This window comes from Aedes albopictus, chromosome 3 (genome assembly GCF_035046485.1).
Source record: "Aedes albopictus strain Foshan chromosome 3, AalbF5, whole genome shotgun sequence".
In the NCBI taxonomy this organism is placed as follows: domain Eukaryota; kingdom Metazoa; phylum Arthropoda; class Insecta; order Diptera; family Culicidae; genus Aedes; species Aedes albopictus.
The window spans coordinates 197,945,917-197,970,997 of record NC_085138.1 but is presented as its reverse complement, the minus strand read 5'-3'; the positions used below and the strand labels follow the sequence as shown (position 1 = coordinate 197,970,997).

General features: G+C 40.7%; 1 protein-coding gene across 3 annotated transcripts in view; it reads right to left on the bottom strand.

The window, feature by feature from the left end:
• Nucleotides 1-21,100, bottom strand: part of LOC109428135 (zinc finger CCCH domain-containing protein 13) — a 237,446-nt gene extending 216,346 nt beyond the window's left edge. The window contains exons 1-2 of one of the 3 annotated variants that reach the window (XM_062858376.1): nucleotides 20,228-21,100; nucleotides 17,854-17,917 (exon numbers count right to left, since the gene is read on the bottom strand). The gene's annotated coding sequence lies outside the window, so the exon portion shown is untranslated. The remainder of the gene's footprint in view (nucleotides 1-17,853; nucleotides 17,918-20,227) is intronic. The other 2 variants (XM_062858375.1, XM_062858374.1) reach the window with 2 other exon arrangements.
• Between the last annotated feature and the right edge of the window lie 3,981 nt (nucleotides 21,101-25,081).

Here is a 25,081-nt window from a genome sequence, read left to right as displayed (position 1 = left end):
ACGATTGTTTTGACCATCGTTCAATACAAGGATACAATCATAATACAGATAAACAGCTGAGATATTAACGAAAGAGAGGGAAACCAAAGAGAGCCTCTCTTCTACAGATTGGACCTTTAGACATGTTTGGCCTGATTTATATTCAACAGGGCTTGTTCACATAGGAGATTATACACCTTATCTGAACATAACTGCAAGTAAAGTTTTCTTTACGGCATCATTGTTATGTTGAATTTGGAATGAGTTCCAATGATATTAGCGTTACGTAATAAATGGATGCCGCCCTGCACAAAAAGTTAACCCTTTTCAACAGTTACGCGATATTCATTTATTATGCAATTTGTATGACACCAGAAGAAATCACCTGCATTTTTATTAGATTTTAAATTGCAAAACCAAGTGTATTTTTTTATTACGAAACGGTCGACAAAATCAAAACAGTGACAATATGTAATGTTAAAAAAAAAACAGGAGGTCACAGTATACCATGAATCAATAATGAGGAAAATGCTTGCAATGCCAGCAATACCTGGAACGAAAAGAAAAAAAAACAATGATTAAAATTTACGAACATAAATTATTTTAGAAGAATATTTATGGTTAGGTTGTGGTATGATCTAGTGAATGTATCAGTTGGGGGTGATACACAAATTATGTCACGCAAAAACCGACCTTTTACAACCTACTCGCTTCCCATCGATTACCTTTTTAACGGTTGATTCAAATATTCGGTAGTTGGACAATTGACCAGTCGCTGCGCTGTCATCGTTTTTGCTCATATTTGACGTTTGCTCACTACCACCATCTGGCTTGTCAAAACACGACATGATTAGCGCACGGTGTGCAAAAAACCGTTATTAACAAATAAAAATGTCAACCCAAATGGCACCCAACATTCGAAAGAAAGACTATTCTAGCATCTCTGAAAATTTAAAAATGTTTCATCGAGGGAAACTAAATTATTTGTAATTTGAAGATTATGAGTCATTTCTATTGGATTTACTTTTATGAGTAAATATGCACGCACGGTGTGCCTGATACCACTATTAACAAATGAAAACGTACTCCAAACTAACACCCGGCATTCGAAAGATATACTATTCTAGTATGTTCTCCGAAAATTTGAAAATGTTTTATCGAGGGAAACCAAAGTTTTTACTGTTCGAAGATTTTCCTCTATTTCCATAGAATTAACACATATTGTCACGAATATTTTTTCGCACGTCGTAAAATGTCCAATTTCTGTTAACAGACGCATAAACCGACTTAATGGACAGATAGAGAACATAATTAATATTCTAATTAACTACTATACACAAGTTGAGAGGTGATTGGAAGTATAATCGGGAGTTACGGTCCAGTTTTATTTCTCAATGAAAATTGTCAGTGATAGAAAAATGAATGAATAGGTGAAAATATTCATTCACCAAAATGAATTTTATTTTGATCCCACAGTTGAGAATCTTCAAAATTCACGTTGAATTTCACTCATTGAAAATGAAAATTTTAAACTCTGTAGAAATGGCTCAAAATCTTCAAATCACAAAAACTTTAGTTTCCCTCGATGAAACATTTTCAAATTTTCAGAGGAATTTCTAGAATAGTATATCTTGCGAATGCCGGGTGCCATTTTGGTGGACATTTTTATTTGTTTAGTGGTTTTTGGCACACCGTGTATCATTTGGCGATTACGACTTAGTGACGATGATTTTTGATATAATTTGTTCTAAGTGTTACATCTGCTTCTCTGTGAACAAACTCTTATTTAGCATGTGCGAAATTCAAGCTAAAATTCCCGTTGAAACATACCATAAAGAGTTTGTTTCAACTAATTATTATTCTTCGTCAACATATAAAAAATGGAGATGTATTTTTCTCCTATCAAAAATTATCAGCTGTTTTGTCAATCATGTCACATTTCTCCTAGCGTTTCTCCATACATTTTCATGCGCGCCGTTAACGACATCCCACAGCATCAGAGTTAACGTCTGCATGCACACACATATACACCTGCATCAAAATTTGTTAAAATTACAGGTTCGTTCCTGATTTCAATTGCTTCTGAATGATACGGACATTACTTTCAAAACTTGTATAGTGTTTTAAAGCTTAAACTTTTAAACCATCAGATGGTCTGTTAAGATTTCAGGCAGTTTTATTATCAGTTTGTAATGATAATAAATATACCAAAGAGGTTTAGTAAACGTTAACTTTGGTTTTATGGATAATTTGAAGTATATTGTAAAACCTTTCACCAATAATGGTTTTAAGAAAGGCAGCCATAAAACTGGCAATTTCGACAAATGCTGTAATAAAACCCTAATAAAAACGAAATAAACCCAATCATCAACGGAATAATAACTTGAGCTTGAAAAGACAAGTCATGCATCTGTGACGCACTCCCATTTCACTTTGAAAAGTGAGTTATGGAAAGTGAGTACAGTAAAACGTTTGCTGATCTCAAGCTCGGTTAAGATTTGCCAAAATTCAAAATGATAAAACAGTGCATTGTGCAAAGCCTTGATCTAGAACATCCAAAATATTTTAAAGTTGACGTTTTCAGCTTTACACTCGGAAACCAGCATCGGTTGCGAATCGAGCTTGGACACATTCAAATATAAAGATAGACGTACATTCCTATGGTTGCATTATTGAAAAAAAAATGATTCGCCAGGCCATGCCATTCCATGCCAGGTCTAGGATGAAACCACGGGGGAAAAACAAAAACACAAACCACGGCGGTATGTGCGAATGGCGTAAGAGCGGCAAAGTTTGTAAAAAGCCGGAATTGAAAACAAACAGAAAAAAGTGGCACGATTAAACTGTGGAAACGGTGATGTGATTATTGCTGATTAATACGCCCCCAGTCAGTAGAGCCAAACATGGCGCTCCTCGGTGTGCAGCTCACGTAGATGAGGAGAGTGTACGATTGTATTGGTTGTGTGTCTTCGGGACTTTTGGAGCTGGACCTGGAATCGAAACGTTATGAATGAGCGGGGGGTAGAACAAAAGACATTCAAGAATGATTCAAGACCTGTGGTTTTGGATGGTTGATTCTGGAGGAGGGTTGTTGAACTCGTGTGTTGGGTAACAAATGACATTGTATGAGAGGATAACCTGCTGTAGCTCTTCAAAATATTCAAAGCTTACAATCATTTCTTACATGTTCGTCCACCCTCGCCGGAACTTGTTGAATGGAATTCACAATTGATGTTTGTATCGTAGAGAACAACTCTTTAGCATTTCTGCCGTGCGTATGTACACATGTTAATAGGGATTCCATATAGAACACCGCAGTTACGTTCTCATCTGACTATCTAAGCATCACAGACAAGAGATAAATCGGAGTTTGTTGAAATGTAGCGTAGCATTCTCTCTTGCAGATTTGGAAAATAAGTATGTCGCTAGGGCCAGCCCATTATTTACACCTTGCCTTTAAAAATGTGTTAGGGAAGCTTTCATGAACAACGTAGCATTTTTTTACCGATTTTCATCACACCTTCCCACCCTCGTAGCCCATTTTCCCTAACCTAATACATGGCTCGTAGCAATTTCAGGGACTCCACCCCAACTATCTACAACTCTACATTCATTTATCCTTTCTCTATCTGATAAAGGCCTGCGCCAAAAAGTGTGGGAGGGATCCAAAATGTTCGCGAATTGATTTACGTAACTTTTGAAAATTATAACAAAAATTGGCAGAAAGTGTTCGGTAATCTTAACTTTACGTGCACCCTTTTCACCAACAATAGATCAAATTACTGGTCACGGTAATACACGCGTCTACGGTGAAAATTTGTCTAGCGAGTAATCACGAAAGTATAGAAAATTCGAAACATTACATCAACTGAGGCAACTAAAGGCGCTAAATCAGATCAATTTCTCAACCGCCAGCTTCCTCGCATCTACGCACGGGCCACTACCTAAACATGTGCGACCAGGCATGCACCGACAACAACACTAACTGACTGGAAGCGCCGCCGCCCGCTGATTGCAAGCCATAGCCATCCGATAATCACCATATTAGCACTTTCTTTCTAAGCGTTTTCACCGCTTAAATTATTCCGCTTATTGATGATGGATTGTTTGGTCAATTCCTTAATAAGCCGCTGCAGGCTAATTTTCCCGAACTTTGGTAACAATTACTCATCAAGAGAGAAGAAGGAAAAAAAATAGCTGCGGCTAATGCTGACGCCGAAGCTGGCGGATATTACGGCATTGTTCCGTTGTTGTGGCCCTCGGAGCGATGCATCCCCGGCTCATCAAACGTGGCCGGCGCACATGCTGGTAGGTGGTATTGATGGTTGTAATAGTAAGATTGAGCCAGCAGCCCAGGCCGTCTATTTACTGCAGGTTGGTGCAAAATATGAGATGAAAGTAAACAACCCAGGCATCCAGCCAGCCCAGCCTGCCAGCCAGCTCGATGTAATAAAAAACGAATCAAAAGAGTTCAATGATCACGTAGGTGCGAAGCTGCGAGGAAAATCAAACAGCTAGCTGGAAATTGCTACACAACTGCTGTTTTTACTGATTGGAGTTGTGGTAACAGTGCTCTACAATGTTAACCTTGTAAAGATCGCATTGAGGCAATATTAATGATATCTACGATTCCGGAAGTAATCACGAACCCAAACGTAGTTAATAAGAAGTAAATCCACTATCCACGATTCTGTAACAAAAAGGATGAAATAAACCAAATAATCAGGCTGATTAATCTGTGAATATTGTACATTATCCTCCATTTTGAGACATTTGTGCCAGGATTTATGACCAATCTTAGGGGAGGCTGATTTACGTTCCGCGTGCCAATAAAGGGGCTCAACCGTGCACCATGATCCTGCGGAACATTTGGGGGGTTGTAGTTTGCCCTTCGAGCCAGTCGTAAAATACAATTGCAACTGTAAGTCATCAAACTGCGCCCAAAACTTTTCGTTATCAATAGTGTACGGTACCGGCGACCGCCACGGTACTACCTTGAGCAACTCTCGAGGCAGCGTTGCCAGACGAGGGCAAACTCGATGTGGCCCCTCTAGAAGACTGCTGGTGAACAGTTAAAGCAGCCACCAAAGACGCAGCCGAGAGCACCATCGAGTACGTGGAAAGGAGTCGACGAAACGTGGCCAATGGTTCGACGAGGAATGTAGAGTGATTTTGGAGGAGAAGAACGCAGCACAGGCGGTAATACTGCAGCAAGGAACCCGGCAGAACGTGGAACGTTACAAACAGCAGCGGATGCAGCAGACGCACCTCTATCGGGGAAAAACATCCGCCTGGAAGAAGCGGAGTGCGAAGAAATGGAACTGATGTGCCGTTCCCATGAAACACGGAAGTTCTACGAGAAGCTCAACTCATCCCGCAACAACTTCGTGCCGCGAAATATGCAGGGATAAAGACGGAGGCCTCTTAACGGGTGGTCGTGAAGTAATCGAAAGATGGAAGCAGCACTTCGACGAGCGCCTGTTTGGCGTGGAGAACATAGACACGGTTGTCGTAAAGGGAACGACTACGCCAATGCAGCAGAGGACAGAAATGAGCCAACTCCCACGCCTGGGGCAGTGAAGGATGTCATTCACCAGCTCAAAACCAATGAAGCAGCTGGCAAGGATGGCATCGAAGCTCAAGTCATCAAGATGGGCCCAGAAAAGATGGCCACCTATCTGCACCGGTTGATAGTCAGGATCTGCGAAACCAAACAGCTACTGGAGGAGTGGAAGGAAGGAATAATCTGCCCCATTCACAAGAAAGGCGACCATTCGGAATGTGAAAACTTCAGAGCGATCACCATTTTGAATGCTGCATACAAAGTACTATCCCAGATCATCTTCCGTCGTCTGTCACCTAAAACGAATGAGTTTAATGGAAGTTATCAATCCGGCTTCATCAACGGCCGGTCAACAACGGACCAGATCTTCACCGTACAGCAAATCCTCCAGAAATACCATTAACACTAGGTCCCAAGAGTGCCGGAAGTTGGTGTTCGCGACAGATCCGGTTGGCACAAGAAGGCTTGGAGCGCAGAGAGCACTATGGGCGAATCAGGTGAAGCGTGACTTGGCGAGCATCGGGCATGAGTGTGTATTATGGAGAAATATTGTTGATTCAGTTTTATCTTTAATTTGATGCAATACTAAATAAATGAAATGAAATGAATGTAAGTCATCAAAAGAATAATACGAACCATGGCCAACGACAATGACCAGCAATGGGAAATTCGTTACGTGGAACTGTGTGTTGGACAGGATCCATAATACAAACGTTAAGAGGCAATTATTCCATCTACCAGACCGCGACAACACACGTGAGCTGGGTAAAACTTTTATCGTGAAGGGCGATATGCAAAAAATGCGTGATCAGTTCGTAGCCGATCGATAAAATGTGCAGGTTGAGAATCAATCATGACCCTAATCTTTGGTAATCTTTCAAAGGACAGCTTAGGTAAGGCCCCACGTCCGGACGGAGCTTCTTAAAAGTAGCTATTGCAGTGGTTCCCGGGATATTCAGGTCTGCTATGCAGACCTGCCTGAACGAGGGGATTCTACCAGAGGATTGGAAGTGGCAAAGGCTGGTACTATTGCCAAAGGCAACGCCGTTTCATCGCCCATCACTCACATCGTCTTGGAGCTACAAAGAAGATGGCGCGTGGACTCGAGGAGTGGCTAGTGCAAAAGCCACGCCAAAGATCGAGGCAAGCAAAAAGGACTGCTTCGAGGATCTCTGTCAGAGTGCCAATGCGAATCCGTGGGGTGATGCCTATAGGATCAGGTCACTTAAAATTACATGATATTTTCTAGGTGTGTAGTTTACGACACAGAAGTGCGTCGGAAGTGCTTTCACATTACCTCAGGAGACCCACAAGGTTCCATGCTGGGTCCGATGCTATGGAATGTCATGAACGACGAGGTGTTGAAGTTGGAGTTCTCGATAGGGGTAGAGATCGTCCGCTTCACTGACGACATTACGCTGGAAGTCTACAGTGAGACAATCGAAGAAGTGGAGTTGACTACTGCCCACTCAATCAAGGTTGTGAAGGCGTGGGTGAGATGCAGAAAACAGGAAACTGGCTCACCACAAAACTGAGGTGGTGGATGTGAACAACCGAAAGTCAGAGCAGCGAGCGGTAATCAGTGTAGGCGATTGCACTATCAACTCGAAGCGCTCCGTTAAACACTTGGGTGTGATGATCGACGATAAGCGCTAGTGGTGACCAATCGATAAACTTTTCAGTGCAGTCCGTCATTTGGTTGTTCAGATTTGTGCTCTTGAAAATTCAAGGCGTGGCTTCGTCATATCTTCACCTTCAGGCCATGGTTAAGATGCTATACATACAAGAGGTGGTTCAGGGATTCGGAGTCGGTTACGTAGGTCATACCGGTGCCCTGCGATCGATATCGACCCCTACAGCGATTAAGTGGCCGCGGAAAGAACATCCTGGTAGCGTTGCTGGCCTGGCGCCCGTCTACTGGGTTGGAACCGGAGCCGCGGTTGGAAAGGGGTCCCCGGTAAGGGCCGAGGCATGTGGAGGCCCTACTGTCAGCAACCTTCTGGTGCAGCTAATAGGGCCTGAAGGGTAGTGATAACCTTGCATTCAACAGGTCAGATCTGGTTGTACGTACCCAGTCAACCAGTCATCGTACAAGATGTTGTATAAGATGCTAAAGTGGAGGCGATATACGTACATTTTACATGTGCCTAAATGGAGGCATGCACGTATATGGCCTCCACTTTACCATCTTATGCAACATCTTATACGATTACTGGTTGTCTGGGTAGGCATCAGTTCTTGATACCTGCCAAACAGTTGGGCGGGGGCGTGGTGGCTGACCATACCCGCCTTCCGAGGACAAAGGGAAAGGTGAGGATCACTCGAGAAACTGGCTAAGCGTCAACATGCTAACGTGGTGGACTCTCCAAAGCGAGTCATCGTCATTCGTTGCTGCAGGCTACGCAGCTAACCTTGAGGGTGCGATGTGCACTCATCCCTCTCTGAAGCAATGCCCTCTTGGTGGTTCCAGAGAGGTGAAAGGTTTGGCGACCATAGGAATGTGTTTAGTGGGTCGAGAAGAGAGTATAGTCCTGGTTTTTTCTTTTGTTGTAGAAGACGGCTTTAACGCCACACTACCGGGACCTTCCTGTCCGGGTGCCTGTTGAGCAGATTTATGGTTTAAAAGAAATACGGGGGTGTTACAGTGGGTTCTCAGGGGATCTCAAGGAAGTTTCAGGGGATCTCAACAGCTTTTTAGAATGTCTTAGGGGGGTACTACGGAGTCTTAGGTGCATTTCAAGAGTTTCAGGGGCTAATGATGTTTAAGAGGCATTCAGGGGACTTTGTTGGAATGTCGTCTTCTGAAACACCCCTGAAGTCCCTTGGAACCCCCTTCTTTTGAGCTCTCTGGGGCTTCCTGGGAATGCCCTTTGTCTTAACCCAACTCAAACGCCCAGGAGTAAGACATGGTCATTTATGCACATAATTATTGCGCACAAACCCCTCTTTGTAACCCCCTTTTAATTTATCCAACTCCAGCCTATGGCCTAAAAAGAGGTTCCAATGTACCTACCTGTTCCAAACCTGATTGGTTAAAATAGGAGATCGTCTTTCAAATCGCTTGGCACTAAAAAAGACAATCGTCCATTGCTGGTTGAATTTAAAGTACAATTTGAAAATGCGACTTCACCACCTGTAGCTCATTTCCTCACATTGCCGTCCATCCGCTGCTGGATAAATTATCGAAACTAGAAGACAACTACCAGCGGCATCGAATCGCGTCACGCTCGGTGCCTTCACACACCACCGCCGCGGCAGCAACAGTCAGTGGGTTACGGTGCGTGACAATCTCCGTACGGAGCGCAAGGAAAGATGACCTTGTTGCTTCTGCAATTACCCGCAGTGGTGGTGGGCTCCTCGCTCACTCGCGGTTTAGGCAAGACGTTCGTCATTTTTGTCTATGAGTTCGCTCCTCCGTGTGATAATTATACTGTGACTGTGAGTGCCGAAGGTTTGCTGCTATGGCCTAATTTTGCTCTGGCGCACGGCGGCGGTAAAACATGCCACCGACAGTCAGTCGCAGCCTCAGCGGCATAGCAGAAACAGATGTTTCTTTTTTTTTTTTTTGTTTTTTTGAACAGGGACAGGTAAAACGTTGCGGTTGATGGATCTATCAAAGCAAGGTATCGGAAGTACTTTCAACAGCGAACACACAAGTGTGCTTCATCTGCGGGCACCTACCATGTGAGCAATAATTGTTCTTTTTTGGGGTAAATCGTTGATTGCCAAGTGGATTGGATAGAAGTGCTTAAGTTTCGACATTGAGCATTCTTCATCGTTTTTGCAGAAGGAAAGGTTTATTTAAAAGCATTTTAATCCACCGAAGGTATTATTTGTAGTTTTTTTTTTTCTTTATGCTATATTGCAGTTACCGTGAAGTTTGTTACACCTTGTCGTACGTTACTAGTACTCCAAGGTAGGCCAATTCTTCAGTTACTTCGTTCACAATCCTCTGCTATAACACTGATAAGCCTCCATTTGTCTCTACCCTTGTCTTTCTTCTTCGCATTGTTGGCATAACTTCCTAACTGTGGCAAAACCTAAGTTTCAGCTAAGCGCTATGAGCACTTCCACATTTATTAACTGAGAGCTTGCTCTGCCAATGACTTGTTTGTATGTGTATATCGTGTGACAGGGACGAGACTAACCACTGAACTAATCAGGAATCGTCTGTCTAACTCTACCCGTATCCATGTACTTCATCTCAGTAGATTTAAGTATCGAACATCTTTTTCACAGTGAATCAGAAAATAGGAAAATGGGGCTCACAAGCGCATTCAATATGTTACACTCAATGCTCTTTTGTTACAAAAAGTCATTTTTTATAATTGTGACTAAGACTGTGTTAATTCACTGTGAGTCTTCTGTTCTACATATAGAAACCATTGGAAAACATTGAGAGGGTATGCACGACACATGCAAATGGTTAAACCCCCATTGACGCAGAGGAAGATGTGCATATGAAAATGGCACAATCAGCATTCTTAACGTCTCATAACATATGGATCGAAAATTCCACACCCATATGGAAACCCACTGAAAATGGGCCATGCAGGAAATTAAGCAGAAAATTTGCAATTGTTGGATCGATTACCAAAATGATGACGTAAGTTTCGAATCAAACAATCAAGTTTATTGTCTTACTTACTTACATATCTTGCGGTACTTGAATTGAGTTTAATTGGTTGATTGGAGGATTATTTACGTCGTACAATGCAAAGTTTGCCCAAGCTTACCGGGAGTTCAATTTCCAAAAGTGTGATGTACATGTAAGGGGCCGTTCATTTACCACAGTTTCTCCAAGGATTCCGTCCTCTAAAAACTACTCCAAGATTTTTTTAAATATTGTTACGTTTGTAAATAGTTGTGAACATTTTGTCAGTTGATTTTCCATTTTATACTAAGGTCTGTACATCTGTCCCTGAATTTGAATGTGCATTTGTAGTGCTCCAAACATTTTAGGAGTGATCCAATATAACGGATAGTACATTGGAACCTCATAAATGCACATTTTATATTCCGTATCGGGCCCCACGTCTGGGAACTTAGATACGAAAAATAAAATGGAACATTACAAATGCACAAAACACAAACATGCAACACATAACATAAATTGTGCCCAGTTATCCAAATAGATAACTAAGTCCGAACCCAGGATGACGAGGTTTCATTTTTGTTCTTGGTCCATCAGTCAATCCTGTAATCGTATTTTTTCTGGCAGTTCGCCTTTTAGTTCGCAGCATCTGTTGCGGCATTCATAGCTTGTTTTGGTCTCAGTCGGTAGAGCATGAGACTCTTAATCTCAGGGTCGTGGGTTCGTGCCCCACGTTGGGCGCCAATGTAACGGAAAAAAAGTTTTGCGAAACACTACAAATGCATTGTGCTCCCGATGGGTACCACAATGTAGACAACTGCTAAAAGAACCCTACAAATGCGCATTTTATTTTCCGCATCGAGCCCCACATTTTGAAGCTAGTGGGATACGAAAAGTAAAATATAACGAATACATTGGAACCTTACAAATGCACATTTTATTTTCCGTATCGGGCCCCACGTCTGGGAACTTAGATACGCAAAATAAAATGGAACATTACAAATGCACAAAACACAAACATGCAACACATAACATAAATTGTGCCCAGTTCTCCAAATAGATAACTAAGTCCGAACCCAGGATGACGAGGTTTCATTTTTGTTCTTGGTCCATCAGTCAATCCTGTAGGCTGAGTGTACCAGTTATCGCCATAGTGGTTCCCTATTTGGTCATAGTGGTTATATGAGATAATTCAAAATTTTGCATCATTTCAAGAGTTTTAATGACGAGATACTTTTAAATTCTTGCTACTAAAACTTTCATAATAGGGCAAAGCTTCAAAACTTTCTAAATTCCCACTATGGCCAAATAGGGAACCACTATGGCGATAACTGGTACACTTACCCTAATCGTATTTCTTCTGGCGGATTGCCTTTTGTTTGCAGCGTTACTTGCTTACATAGCTTGTTTTGGTCTAGGAATTTCTAATCCTAAGGGGGCATCCTGATTTGAGCAACAACACAAGACCGTCTACAATTTGATGTCCGTGTTAGGGGACGGCTTGTGTGTTTTGTACTGGATCACTCCTAAAATGTTTGGAGCACTACAAATGCACATTCAAATTCAGGGACAGATGTACAAACCTTAGTATAAAATGGAAAATCAACTGACAAAATGTTCACAACTATTTACAAACGTAACAATATTTCTTTGAGATTTCTCACATAAAGATTGCTCTAGAACAGGGGTTTCCAGATCGTGCACCGCGGTGTAATTGATGCACGGCGAATCTCTGTCAAGTGCACCGCGATAATTTGTAAAAAAATGTTTACATCATCATGATGTCATCATGAAATATATTAACTTTTAAGCTGTGTTTACGCAACACGTTCGACGAAAAAATATTCAAAGAATACATCGGACAGAAACCTTAGCAAGCAACAAATTGACATTTCAAAGATCTTATGTGCATGCATGGCTTTTTTTTAAATATTATGAGAAAAATCCATCACCATAAATTTCATAAGGGATCCGTAACAATTATCCCTAAACCATGCAAAAAAAAAATCGTGTCTGAAAACAAACGATTCCCGGGCAGACGAGAATATCTCAATCAAATCTCAAATCGAACAATTTTTGCTTTGTTTGATGTGTTATTCAAGAATTTAAAGAATATCGCACCAATAACTCAAAGTGATATAATATCAATTTTTGTTCTTGTTGAAACATCTGAAAACTTCTACAGAAGAACAAATTTAGCTCTTCTTCACAAATAGAACACATACACCCATAGAGATGGCTCAATGTTAGTGAAATGCCATGTGCACCTTTCTGAGCTGGGGAAATGAAGAACCTCATGCTCTTGTTACCGTAATCCGGGGTCAAATTGATCACTTTAAAACAACTTTTGCGGATAACATCAGTGCCTGTTCAAATATTGCCAAAAGAATTTCTGCAAAACCAGTACCCAGCGGATCTCCATGGAACCATGTTACGGAATGTTGTTCAACAAATTTAAACTTTAAGTTAAATAACTTCAAATATCAAAATTTTGGAAATGCCACTTTGGGGCGAAATTGATCAGTACACAATTAAGCATCGGTTGGAAAGGAAAATTTCCTTCACCACCTAATTTTGCTTTTCTAAAACCGAATAACGCATCTAAAATCTTACAACTATTGAATTTAATTCTTTAAATGCAAAATTAAATTTTGAAATTTCCCCTTAAACGCCTAAAGGTAGGCAATTTCATTTGTAAAAAGTGATTTCCATCACAATAAATGACTATTTCTTAATAAAATGTACTTTATATAACTATTTCATGTTCTGATTAGCTGCATAACATCCCAACCAAGGCTCCACAAAAATGTTAAAACAGAGAATTCACGAGAAGTCCTATTAGCAATTGATTATTTAATAGCAATGATTTCAGCTTAATGAGAAATACATTGCAAATTCCTTGAAAAAATAAGGCAAAACTAACCTTTTCTAAAAAAAATAAAAAACTACACTCATCTCTAGACATCTACGAATCAGATGACGTAAAAAGTTTAAGATCATTACGACGCTTAAGAGTTCCTAGTATGGAATTACAATGTAGTACCCGAGTGATCAATGCCACTCCGCTGATCAATTTGACCCCGGTTTACGGTACCATTATGTTCTCAACAGTGAGCCGCAGTTGACTAGTAAGCATCGCCGCCTTTGAATCCTAAGAACGTAGGTTCGATGCTGGATGTTGTTCATTCTTTTTATTTTTTTTTTCCAAGAAAAAGGTCGACAAATTTTGTCTGCTGTTGTTTTGATCTTGACTTAACGAGCTATTGAGCGCTTCTCCATATTAGATTTTGATGTTATTTCTGATGTTTTTCCTCTTATTCCAATCAAACCAATATCAGTTTTAGTTCTTCAGTAATTCAATTATTAATAACTGAATGTGTTATTCGTTAGATTTTCTCACTTACTCGGGTTTAAACCTAACAAGGAATTTTATTGTATGTATATACCATGTAAAGTTCAAATTACTTTTATCTTTTCAACGAAATTATTTTGCAGTTTTCTTGAAAAACTTCGGTAAGAATCTTGAAAAAGTTCAGTTATTATCTCTATGTTTCCGTCTAGGATTTGAGAAGAAACTATCAATAATCTCGCAAACTGTTTTGTAAGGATTTGATAAACTGAGAATGTGTTTGTGAACTGAATACCAAAAAACCTCATTCAAAAAGAGTAGATAATCTTGCAAGTAATACGCTGTAGTATCGAGATAAGTTTTATAGTATTAGTTCTATACTCAAACTATAGCATTAAGGTTTCATGCTAGAGCGATCCAATCAGATCGCTCTCTTTTCATTCGACCATTGAGCAGTACGGACGCAAGTCTAACGGTCTCCTCAAAAATGATTCAAGTAATAACATTAATATTAAAGTGAAGTGTCTAGTCGTTATTAATTACCGCATACTCCGTCCTAATATTTCATGTGCTAAAAGATTTCCTTCAGGATTTTCTGCATAAATCTAAGGTGTTATTTTAAAATTCCTTCAGGAATACCTCAACGAATTATTCCAAACATTTCTCCAAGAATTCTCTCAAAAAAAAACTTCATCAAGTAGCAATCTTTATAAAGTCCATAGGAATGCCTCCAGAATTTTTCTCCAGAAAACCATATAAATCTTTTTTAAGCATTTCTGAAGAAAATAGGTACCTATTCTAAACTTTTTCCTGAGATTTAAGTTGATATTCTTCATGGATTACTCCAATGATTCTTACAAAGATTTTACCAGGAATTTTCCAAAATGTCATTCTAGAAATTGTGGATTTGTTTGAGTGAATCCTTCAATAATCCCACCATAAAAATACAAAAAAATGTGGCATATGGGGAGAGGGGGGCTGAAAAATGGCCCATAAAAAATGCGAAAATACATTTTTTTTTTTCATTATGTGGTCATTTTTGATCCAAAAGTTATTATAAATTTATCGTTTTAAGATAAGGCTACAACAAGGAGGTTGGAGCGGACCTGGTGTGATGGTTAGAACACTTGACTATCACGCCGAGGACCTGGGATCGAATCCCACACCCGACAAACTCGTAAAATGTGAGTTCTTCCTTCGGAAGAGAAGTAAAGCGTGGGACCCGAGATCATCAACTCGTTAATTTAGTAAAACTATCTCGAATCACAAGAAAACTCAGCTGAGAGAGTTTATTTATGTGAGCATGTTATGGAAATGGCGGCAAACTATCAATTCATTGCTTATTTGTGCAAAATTAACTAATTTCCATTCACGTCAGGTAATTCTTCAATATGGCGACGACCATAATTAGCGAAAATAAAACGAAAGCATGTTTACTTTTATGATGATCGCGATAAACCTAGCATTGTCCTAGTTTCTTCTTTTCCACCAACAGATGTCGTTACTAATCGGATGGATCGCCATCTGTTGAGAGATTGAACAGTTTTATTATGGTAATAATGAATGGCAGAAGGTATACATATCCGAGAGTTTTGTTTACTCTTAAAATCTGGCTTTATGGATATCTTCAAGTATACTATAAAACATTTCATCAATAGTTTCATAAAAGTAGTCATAAAACTGTGAGTTTTAATTATTGCTGTAATAAAACCCTAATAAAAATAAAACAAAATTAATCAGCAATGGAATTGTTACTTGGGGTAAATCACCAATAATTATTGTTGCACACCTTAAAAACTCGCCAATTGTTGCATTCTTCATAAAAAGAGCATGGAGTGCGCAATAATTGGCGATTAACCCTAGTTTCTAACAATATCTAAAATAAATCAAATTTTTCTCGAATTTTTTAGACTTAATGAATTTGGATGAAAACTTTTAAACACATGGAAGTTAAACATAAATATGTACTTTTGCATGAGCCCACGTTTACAGAACTGCTTGAATCAATTTCAGATGCTGAGGAACCAAAAACTAAAACAGTTGCATATTTCAAAAGCCGTAAAAAAGATAGATCAATAAATATCTTTACACGGCAGTGCACTGTTTTAAAAAAAAAAAGGGAATTATTTCTTGCTAATGAAGGCTCATAAATCTACGATTATAATAGACACAAATAAGTAGTGCTTAAGGCGAAACTGGAAGCATTTCCTCATTTTTTTGGTTTTTTATTTTTTATTTAATAACGAAGCAATATTATCAAAATCGGTTTTCATACACATGTAGAGTATGGACCAAGGTATCTTCTGATTTTTTTTGTGATGGAAAACGTTTTCCATTTTCGCAGAAACCTTTTTTTTATGAAATTTTGTTCAAAAATGGTTTCTGCAAAAACGAAAAACATTTTCCTGTGGAATTCCTGGAGGAATCGCTGGAAAAATTCCTTAATAAATTTTTAGAGGAATCGTTGAAGCAATTCCTGAAGGTATCTGTAGAGGATGCCTTGAAGGGTTCCTGGAAAAATTCATGAAGAAATGCGTAGAGGAATGCCAGGAGGATTTCCTGGAGGAATTCCTAGAGGAATGCCAGGAGGATTTCCTGGAGGAATTCCTAGAGGAATCCTTGAAGGAATCCCTGGAGGAGATATTCATAGATGAATTTTTGGAGGAATCCCTGGAGGAGTTTCTGTAGAAATACCTGGAAAAAATCCTAGAGAAATTCCTGGAACAATTTTTGAAGTACTGAAAAAATCGCAGATGGAATTCTTGGAAAAATCCTGAAGGGATTCCTGGAAGATTGCCTGGAACAATTCCCGGACGAATGCTTGGAGGAATACCTGGTGGAATTTTTGGGGAATTCCTGGAGCAATTCTTGGAGGAATTCCAGGAGGAGTCCCTGGAGGCATTCCTGGATGAAATCCTGCAGGATTGTCTGGAGAAATATCTGAAGGAATGCTTAAAGAAATGCCTAGAGAAACACCTGGAGGAATATCTGGAGGAGTTTTGAGAGCAATTTCTGGAGCAATTCCTGAAGCAATTTCTGGAGGAATCTCTGGAGCCATCCTCAGAGGAATTCACAAATAAATTCTAGAAGGATCTCCTGTAGGACGAATCCGTAGAGGAATCCCTGGATGAACTCATGGAGAAATTCCTGAAGGGATGCCTGGTAGAATCCTTGGATAAATTTCTGGATGAATTCCTGGCGGAATTCCCAGAGGAATCCCAGCAGAAATCCTTGGAGGGATCCCTGGAGGAATTTCAAGATGAGTACCTGAAGGAATTAGTCGAGAAATCCCGAAAGGGATTGCTTAAGTAATTCCTAGATTATTCTCTGTAGGTATACCTGGAAGAATTACTGGAGGAATCCCTGAAAAAAATCTGAAGACATCTCAGTAGGAATCCCTGGGGTAATCAATGGAAGAATCCCTGGAGCAATTCCCTGAGGAACCCCTGGAGGAGTTCCTTGAGGAACCCTTGGAGGAGTTCCTGGAAGAACCCTTGGAGGAGTTCCAGGAGGAATGCCTATAAGAATTCCTGGAGGAGTTTTTAGAGGAACTTCTGGAGAAATCTTTAGAGGAATTTCTAGAGAATTATTTAGAGAAACCCCTGCAGGTATCTCTGTAGTTTTTTTTTTTTTTTTGATTTCTCAGAGAAATCCCTGCAAATATTCCCGGAGAAATCCCTGGAAAAATCCTTGGCAGTATCCCAGAAGGATTTTCTGAACAAATCCCACGAGGAAGTACTGAAGAAATCACTGAAGGATTTCTTGAAAAAAATCCAGAAGGTAACCTAAGAAGTGTTCTTAGGGAAACTTCTTGAGGCATTCCTGTAGCAGTTTCTGAAGGAATCTCTGAAGCAATTCCTGAAGAATCCCCAGAATGAATTCCGGAAACAATCCCAAGAGGTATTCCTAAGAAAATCCTTTATAATTCCTTAAGAGTTCCAGGAGGAATCTCAAGAAGAATTCCTGGAAGAAACCTAGTAGGATTTTTTAAAATAATCTCTGGAGTCAGTGAATCAAAATTCAACCATTGCGCAACAATAATGACAATGTCGCAACCTGTATTTGTTGCGACAAACAAACCCATGCGACATAAGTTTGTCCCAACTTGAAAATAATGGGATTAACATCGTACACCATGAGTTTTTTAAGCCTTGCATTGTGATTTTCGAACGGTAACTTCGAGTCGGTAAACACTGCAACCATGGTGAAGCTCTATCATCAAACAGTTTCGACTTTGGGTTAGCAATGATTGATTATTCACGAGTTGAAAAGTACGCAACAAATTCAGCTTCCGTTTTGTCTGCAACAAAAAATTTCGAGATCATGTCATTATCTGTAATCAGTAGGGATGAAGAATAATCGTCGCACCTTCTTTGTTGCTTGTTTTGTGCCTCTTTTGTCTGACAATTCTCTTCACTGTCTGGAGTGGCTCCTGAAAGAATACCAGAAAAAAATACCAAGTGAATCCCAGGAGGAAGTCTTGAAAAAATGCCACGCCCCCCTCCTGCCCCCTTTGGCTACGTCCATGCAGGAATACCTCCAAGGATTCTTGTAGGAATTTTCACAAGATTTCTTCAGTGGACAAAGCCTGCTTCTTAGCATATCGGCGGTTTTCTGCAATAGGGGCATAACTCAAAAAATGTGAATTTTCAGAATAACCGTTTGAAAGTTGGGAATCGTGAAGCACATTCTACCAGTTCACATATTTCACTCATCATTTGACAAAAAGTAAACGAATTTAGATTGTTGTCCCATGGAAAGGGACTATGAGTCCCTATGAGTTGTTTTATAAATTTTGGATGACTATTTTTCAACTACTGTCAAAAAGATGAAAAAGTTGTGCCTTTATTGCAGAAAAATGGTAAAAATGCCAAAATTTCGCGTGGTACTGGGGTCAGGGGATGGGAGAGGCGTTTGTTTTTCCAAATTGCTAAAAGTGAATATTTCGTGTGTTATTGTGTTTGAGAGGCTCATGCAGATCCTGTTCCAGGTGTACCGGAGCGGCCACATCAATTGATAGATACTTCAGTCAATTTTTGCTGCCCCTCTCGAAGCCATGCAGATTGTTTTGCTAGAAATATCCCCGATAACACCCCCATGGAACCTGTGCTAGATGTTTCGGGGTGGCGGTAATTGATACAGACTTCAATCTATCGTTTCTAACTCAGTCATTCGAAATCATGAAGATTGATATGTTGCACAGCATGTTTAGGTTGAAAATCAGAAGTGTCCCCAATAAGGCCTCACGGAACCTGTCACGGGGATCCGGATGGACCAACTTATTCAAATCTGGTTATCGCAGTTGTGTTTCACTGTTCACAACAAATCACTTCTAGCCATTTTGGCAACCCTCTGACCCCAGCAGGGGTGATACACAAATTATGTCACGCAAAAATCGACGTTTTTCAACCCTCCCTCCCCACTATGTCACACTTTTAGTATGGGACTTCAAATTTTTTGTAAGGGTCGTCACGCTCTGCAAAAATACACCCCCCCCCTTCCTCTAAAAGCGTGACGTAATTTGTTTATGGCCCCAGTACAAACCGATGGTTCCGGACATTGCATGGCCACTTGAGTATAATAAGCTTGCAAAACAATTTATTTTAAGTTGTCGTGGTTAGCACGGCCTTGCTGAAACCCTCGGGCTTACCAATTCGGTTAATTGCAGAATCAATGGTCTTTATTCCAAGGACACAAATCTCAAGAAGTAAACTTCCAACAATTGGGTTTTTAAATTTTGTAAAATATATTGATTTTTTGATTTTATACCAAAGAACATCTTTTTCTGAGTCACCATGATTTTTTTTAGATTTTTAGAACTTAATGTTGGTACCTAAAATCAATTTCAAAGAGATTTTTTGAAATCGCCTTTTGACAGCTGGGCAACTGTTTGACAGCTCCATCCAGTACAAACTGCGACGAGGGGTGATTCGACAAATCGCTCCCATACAAATTTCAAATTGATTTTTAAATAGGTTCCCGGACTCCAAAATTAATCAAAATTTGGATTTCGGCTCAGTTTGACATGCAGATTCAGAATATCGAATTATCTTAACACCGTTAAAGAAGCCAATTGAGGGTCCCAGATGCAAAGGGGTGTTAGGGACCATTTTGTCGATTTTGAGCTGAGCATATAAAAAAAAATCTTCAGATTTTAAACTTTCTGGATTTCTTCAAAGACTGTTCTTGCGATGAATAGAAAAATTACAATAAATTGGAGAAAATTGGGTCAATTTTGATACTCCACACATTTTGTACGGAATGAAAAATTGGTTGAAAAATTGAAACCTCATTTACTCGAAAGAGTGTCTAACCCCCTCAATTAGTGGAAATTTTCAGTTGTTCCTGCACACTTGCAATAAGCTTAAAATAACGATCGAAATTGATCATCATGCCTAAATTAAATTGAAGAGGTAAATATTCTTAAGAAAGTTTTGTCAAGTTAAAATTGAATTGATCAATATTGTACAAAAAATAACTAAACTAAGAACAATTATGTATCTGATATCTCTCAAAAGCATATGTAATTCAATCAAAGTAGCAATTGAATGAACCGTCTCTCCCACTCATCCATAAATATGAACTCAAAATAAAAATAAAACATTACGATCGACCGCGAAGCATTCAACGCAAAAGTTCAACGTAGAATGGAATGTCTAGTACCTCATAAAGATGCCCATCAGCGCAGAGACCAAAGCTCTCTCGAACAAACGGTCACGGCGCAGCGGGTCTCCAACCTTACCTTTTGGGGCCACCTTTACACAGCTTTACAGTTCCACCGACTGGCGTCCAGCAGCAATGTGCATGCAATACTACGACAGCGGGATTAGCAGAAATTCCAACTGACTGGTTGAGAAAATCCTTCGCACTCTGCCACTCTGTTTCTGCAGTTGGTGTTCGTAAAGTAATCCGCTCTGACAATCTCGTTTGAACACTCCACTGACTGCTTGCTGCACAACTTCTTTTTTTCTATTCTCCGTTTTCTTCTTGTTCTTCTTCCACACAGCTTCGACCTTATTCTTCTGGTCTTCCTTGCACAATATCTCTATCCAAGAAAAAGGCAAATTGGCGACGATCACTTTTCTGCGCAAATTACCTTGCCTATGAACCGTAATTCTTTATAACAGTAATTGCACACACTGAGTATCACCTGCAAACGGCCAACAGAAGGACAGAAGTATTTTCCTGTTTCTTAGATTTTCCTCCGCACGCAAATCACTTCCTTGTCGTAAAAACAATCCGAGAACAATTCAATCCAATTATTGCGCCTGAATCAGCATAAATAAACACAGGTTACGCAATCGTACCGAATATCCCAATAAGAATCCACACAAAACACCTTCGATCGAATGCTAATTAGCTATCAAAAGATCATCTTCTCTCGGCCCCGGATCACCTTCGGGCCAGTTCAGAATCCCTCTCTTCACGCTCACTGCAACAACAACGGTAAGAAACTCATGAAAGCCCGACGCAGATCCACGGATACACAACTCAACCGCTCAACGACCACATACCGACTGAACTCCCCTCGAGGAATCAAGTTGGAAAGGTATGCGCATGGGAATAAAAAATAACATTTTTCGATCGGTTTTCTTTGGTGTAGAAGTGTCAGGCCAAGACGCGACTTCTTTCAACGTCCAAGTCTTAAGAAAACTGGTTTCCGCGGTGCGCTGTAGTGGTTAAGTCAGTCATCCATCCAGCCAGTAAACGGAAAGCATAAAGTCATAAAAAGCGCCTATCGATGCAGTCTCGTGCGCTGGTGTTTGTGGTCAACACCTAAGCCACCACCGTCATTCATCTGGTGGTTGTGTTTTGTAGTGCTGTTGCATCGGAATGAATGCTTCAACGATCGTACAGGTGGGTAAGGAGTTGTAAATTTAGTTGCGATCGCGAATGAATGATAGCGCCAACTCTGAGGTACGCAGCCACTGTTCATTACTCACTGCAAGACTGACTGCTAGAGACTAAATATAATGGTCATACACCAATGTTGGACATCTTTGAGTTGCACTGTATCATAAGTAGGTACCAGAGAGTATGGCCGATTTGATCTGTTCGGTTGCATAGAAATCAAATTTTGGAGTCTCCTGTTAGCCTTTGGTAGGCTATGGATCGCCAATCCGGAGACGACGAGTTCGATTCCCGTTCCGGTCGGAAAAAAAATCTCGACTCCCTGGGTATAGTGTATCATTGTACTTGCCCCACAATATACAAATTCATGCAATGGCAGGCAAAGAATGCCCTTCAATTAATAACTGTGGAAATGCTCAAAGAACACTAAGTTGAAGCGAGACATGCCAAGTCCCAGTGGGGACGTACAGCCATAAATAAGAAAAAGAAGAAGAAGAAGAAGAAGAAATCAAAATTACAAGGAGTTTGATTCAGTAATAAAATTCATGAGGGACTTACTACATAGGGTATGTGTTCCATCAGTAATCTCATTCTCCCATATTCATCCTATTCGAAAACAAGCGATTACGGCACCGATTGATTCCGTTCTTTTTGTTTTCATGCGTGCTCACTCCTAACAAAAAATACAAAAATAAGAAACAAAACAAACAACGCTTCAATCCTTTGTTTTTCGTAGGATGAAAATGGGAGCCACATGCTTAATAAGGGAACCAGTACCCTATGAAAAACTAGTAGAACTTGTTAGAAAAAAAACTGAAAATAATAGAAGTCGTTGAGGACTTCAATGATCAAGATGTGAAAACGAAACAGGCGACGAACCTTTTCAGTGGTAGTATTTTGTAGTGAGCATTCGCTAGATTTTTCATCCAGAAATGTTGCGTTTAATTTTCTGACTCAACTTTTTCTGATTTTGAGCATGAGCATAGATGACCGTCCAATTCGTAGTTGCTACTCCGTGATTGACCAGAACAATCGAAATTGCATAAGGAATTAAAGAACGAAGCTGTTGATGCTTACCGTTCTCAATGTGCGTGCAACTTCGAGAATTCCAAGCTTTATTAGGGCCCCTTAGCGCGTCATCGCAAAACGGTTTCTTCAAAATCATTGACCGTAATCAACTTTACACAACATTGCACCAATACATATTTGTCAAAAATCGACACTTATCTTATTCTATAAAATAATCAATTTCAAGCAAGATATCTTCTATATATATAAAAATGCAGTGGCATACGTGGGACCGCGCATAACCGATTTTGATCGTCTTACTTTTGTTCTGTTAGTTTTCACCAAAGGAAGGTTTATGAGGCAAAAAACATGGAAAAATTGGGAGTTTTTGAAAATCGATCTTCCATACATTTTGTGACCGGGGTTAGAAACTTGAAACGTCAAAAACGCAGTAGGCAAGACCAAGTTTGCCGGGTACAGCTAGTTTGTCATAAAAATGTATTCACATTACTTCAAATACAATCATCTTTCCAAGTAATCATAATACTAAGCATTATTCCACTCGATAGTAGAAAATTTTAACGATTTGTTTCGAACCCCACTCAAAATCTGGTTGGTGGTGTTTACCACCCACCGCAGTGCCAACGACGTGCGCGTACCGTACCATATCACACGACGCGCTCTGCGTAATCACTGCAGTATCGTGCCTATCGGCATCCTTATCAGGGAGGACATGGAGTACTTCGAAATGCGCGGCACAAGAGGCATACGCAGGACTGTCAGGATGACCTCCATGCATTTGACCGACGCGCGTGGGGCAGTTCCACCAAAGGAAGGTGGACCCATAGTGCCGTAATTCTGCAAAGTGACGTAAGCGCCATTCAAAATGTCGATATTTTTTGGTATATTATATACAATATCTGGTGTAAACATACTACTGTGATATGCCTGCTGTATAAGAATGCAAGATCAAGTCACAATCTATCATCTATGGAAAGAAACTTAGAGGATGAGCAAGAGTTGTATGCATAATAACCAAAAAATGGGCCAAAACTATCAATGTCGCTTACGTCACTTTGCAGAATTACGGCAGCATAGGTTGGTTCCTAGGTGGATAAATAGGCGCCATGGGGAATTAACATTCCACCTGACGCAGGTCTTTTCAGGCCATGGTTGCTTCCGACAGTATCTACACCGTTTCGGGCATGCGAGTTCTCTCGAATGCCCTGTTTATGCTGGTTTAAAGGAAACGGGGGAACACGTTTTGTTCGTGTGCCCGCGTTTTCTCACAATGCTTGCCACATACGAGTAGGACACAGCTCCGGACAATCTTGTTCAGAAGATGTGTAGGGATGAGTTTGATTGGAATGCCGTTTCAACGGCTATCACCCATATCGTCTGGGAGCTACAGAGGAGGTGGCGGGTGGACTCGGAGAATGGCTAGTTCAGATGCAGTACAAGAGGAGGTCCAGGGGTTCGGAGTCGCCTTCGTAGGTCATACCGGTGCCCTGCGGTCGAGACCGACCCTTACAGCGATTAAGTGGCCGCGGAGAGGAAGTCCCGGTAGTGGTGCTGTCGTGGCGTCGGTCTACTGGGTTGGATCCGAGCCCGCGGTTGGAAAGGGGTCCCCGGCAAGGGTCGGGACAGGTCAGCAACCTTCTGGTGCAGCTAATAGGGCCTGGAGGATAGTGATACCCTTGCCTTCAGCAGGTCAGATCGGGTTGCACGTGGTGCTGTTTGGTTGGAATGTCGTTCCAACGGCTATCACGCATATCGTCTTGGAGCTACTGAGGAGGTGGCGCATGGACTCGGAGAATAGCTATAGTTATAGCTATAGCTATAGTTCAGATGCGGTACAAGAGGTAGTCCAGAATTCGGAGTCGGCTTCGTAGGTCATACCGGTGCCCTGTGATCGAAATCGACCCTTACAACGATTAAGTGGCCGCGGAGAGAACATCCTGGTAGAGTTGCTGTCGTGGCGTCCGTCTACTGGGTTGGATCGGAGCCCACGGTTGGAAAGGGGTCCCCGGTAAGGGCCGGAGTAGGTGGAGACTCTACTGTCAGCTATCTTCTGGTGCAGTGGAGCGGACCTGGTGTGTTGGTTAGATCACTCGACTATCACGCCGAGGACCTGGGATCGTATCCCACTCCCGACAAATTCACAAAATGTGAGTTTTTCCTTCGGAAGGGAAGTACAGCGTGGGTCCCGGGATGAACTAGTCTAGGGCTAAAAATCTCGTTAATACAGATAAAAAAAATAATCTTCTGGTGCAGCTGATAGGACCTGAAGGGTAGTAATATCCTTGCCACAGACAAACAGACGTCTCACTCTACTAACTTCTCATCGTTTCCCTTTTTAACGGATTATTCAAATATTTCGTAGTTCGCAAATCGCTCGCTCATGGCGGTCGCATCGTTTTTGCTCCTGTCTGACGTTTGCTCACTACTGCTGTTGCGCATAGTACCGCAGGTCAAATTTGAACTTTATTTTGATATTAATAAAATTGTATCTTGCACATCCCTAAGTACAACAGCGGCTACATGTAAGCATAGAACAATTGATCTCGATCAGACACTTAAATCAATAGCTGTAGTGCGGAGGTGAAATCATGGAAGGAATCAGTTTCCCGTGTTTGGTCACCGAATTTGTGAGTTATTAGATAAGTAAAACAATAACAAATAATAAATAAATACTGTTTTATAGCTTTGTAACTGATCGTAGGAACATTCATTCGTT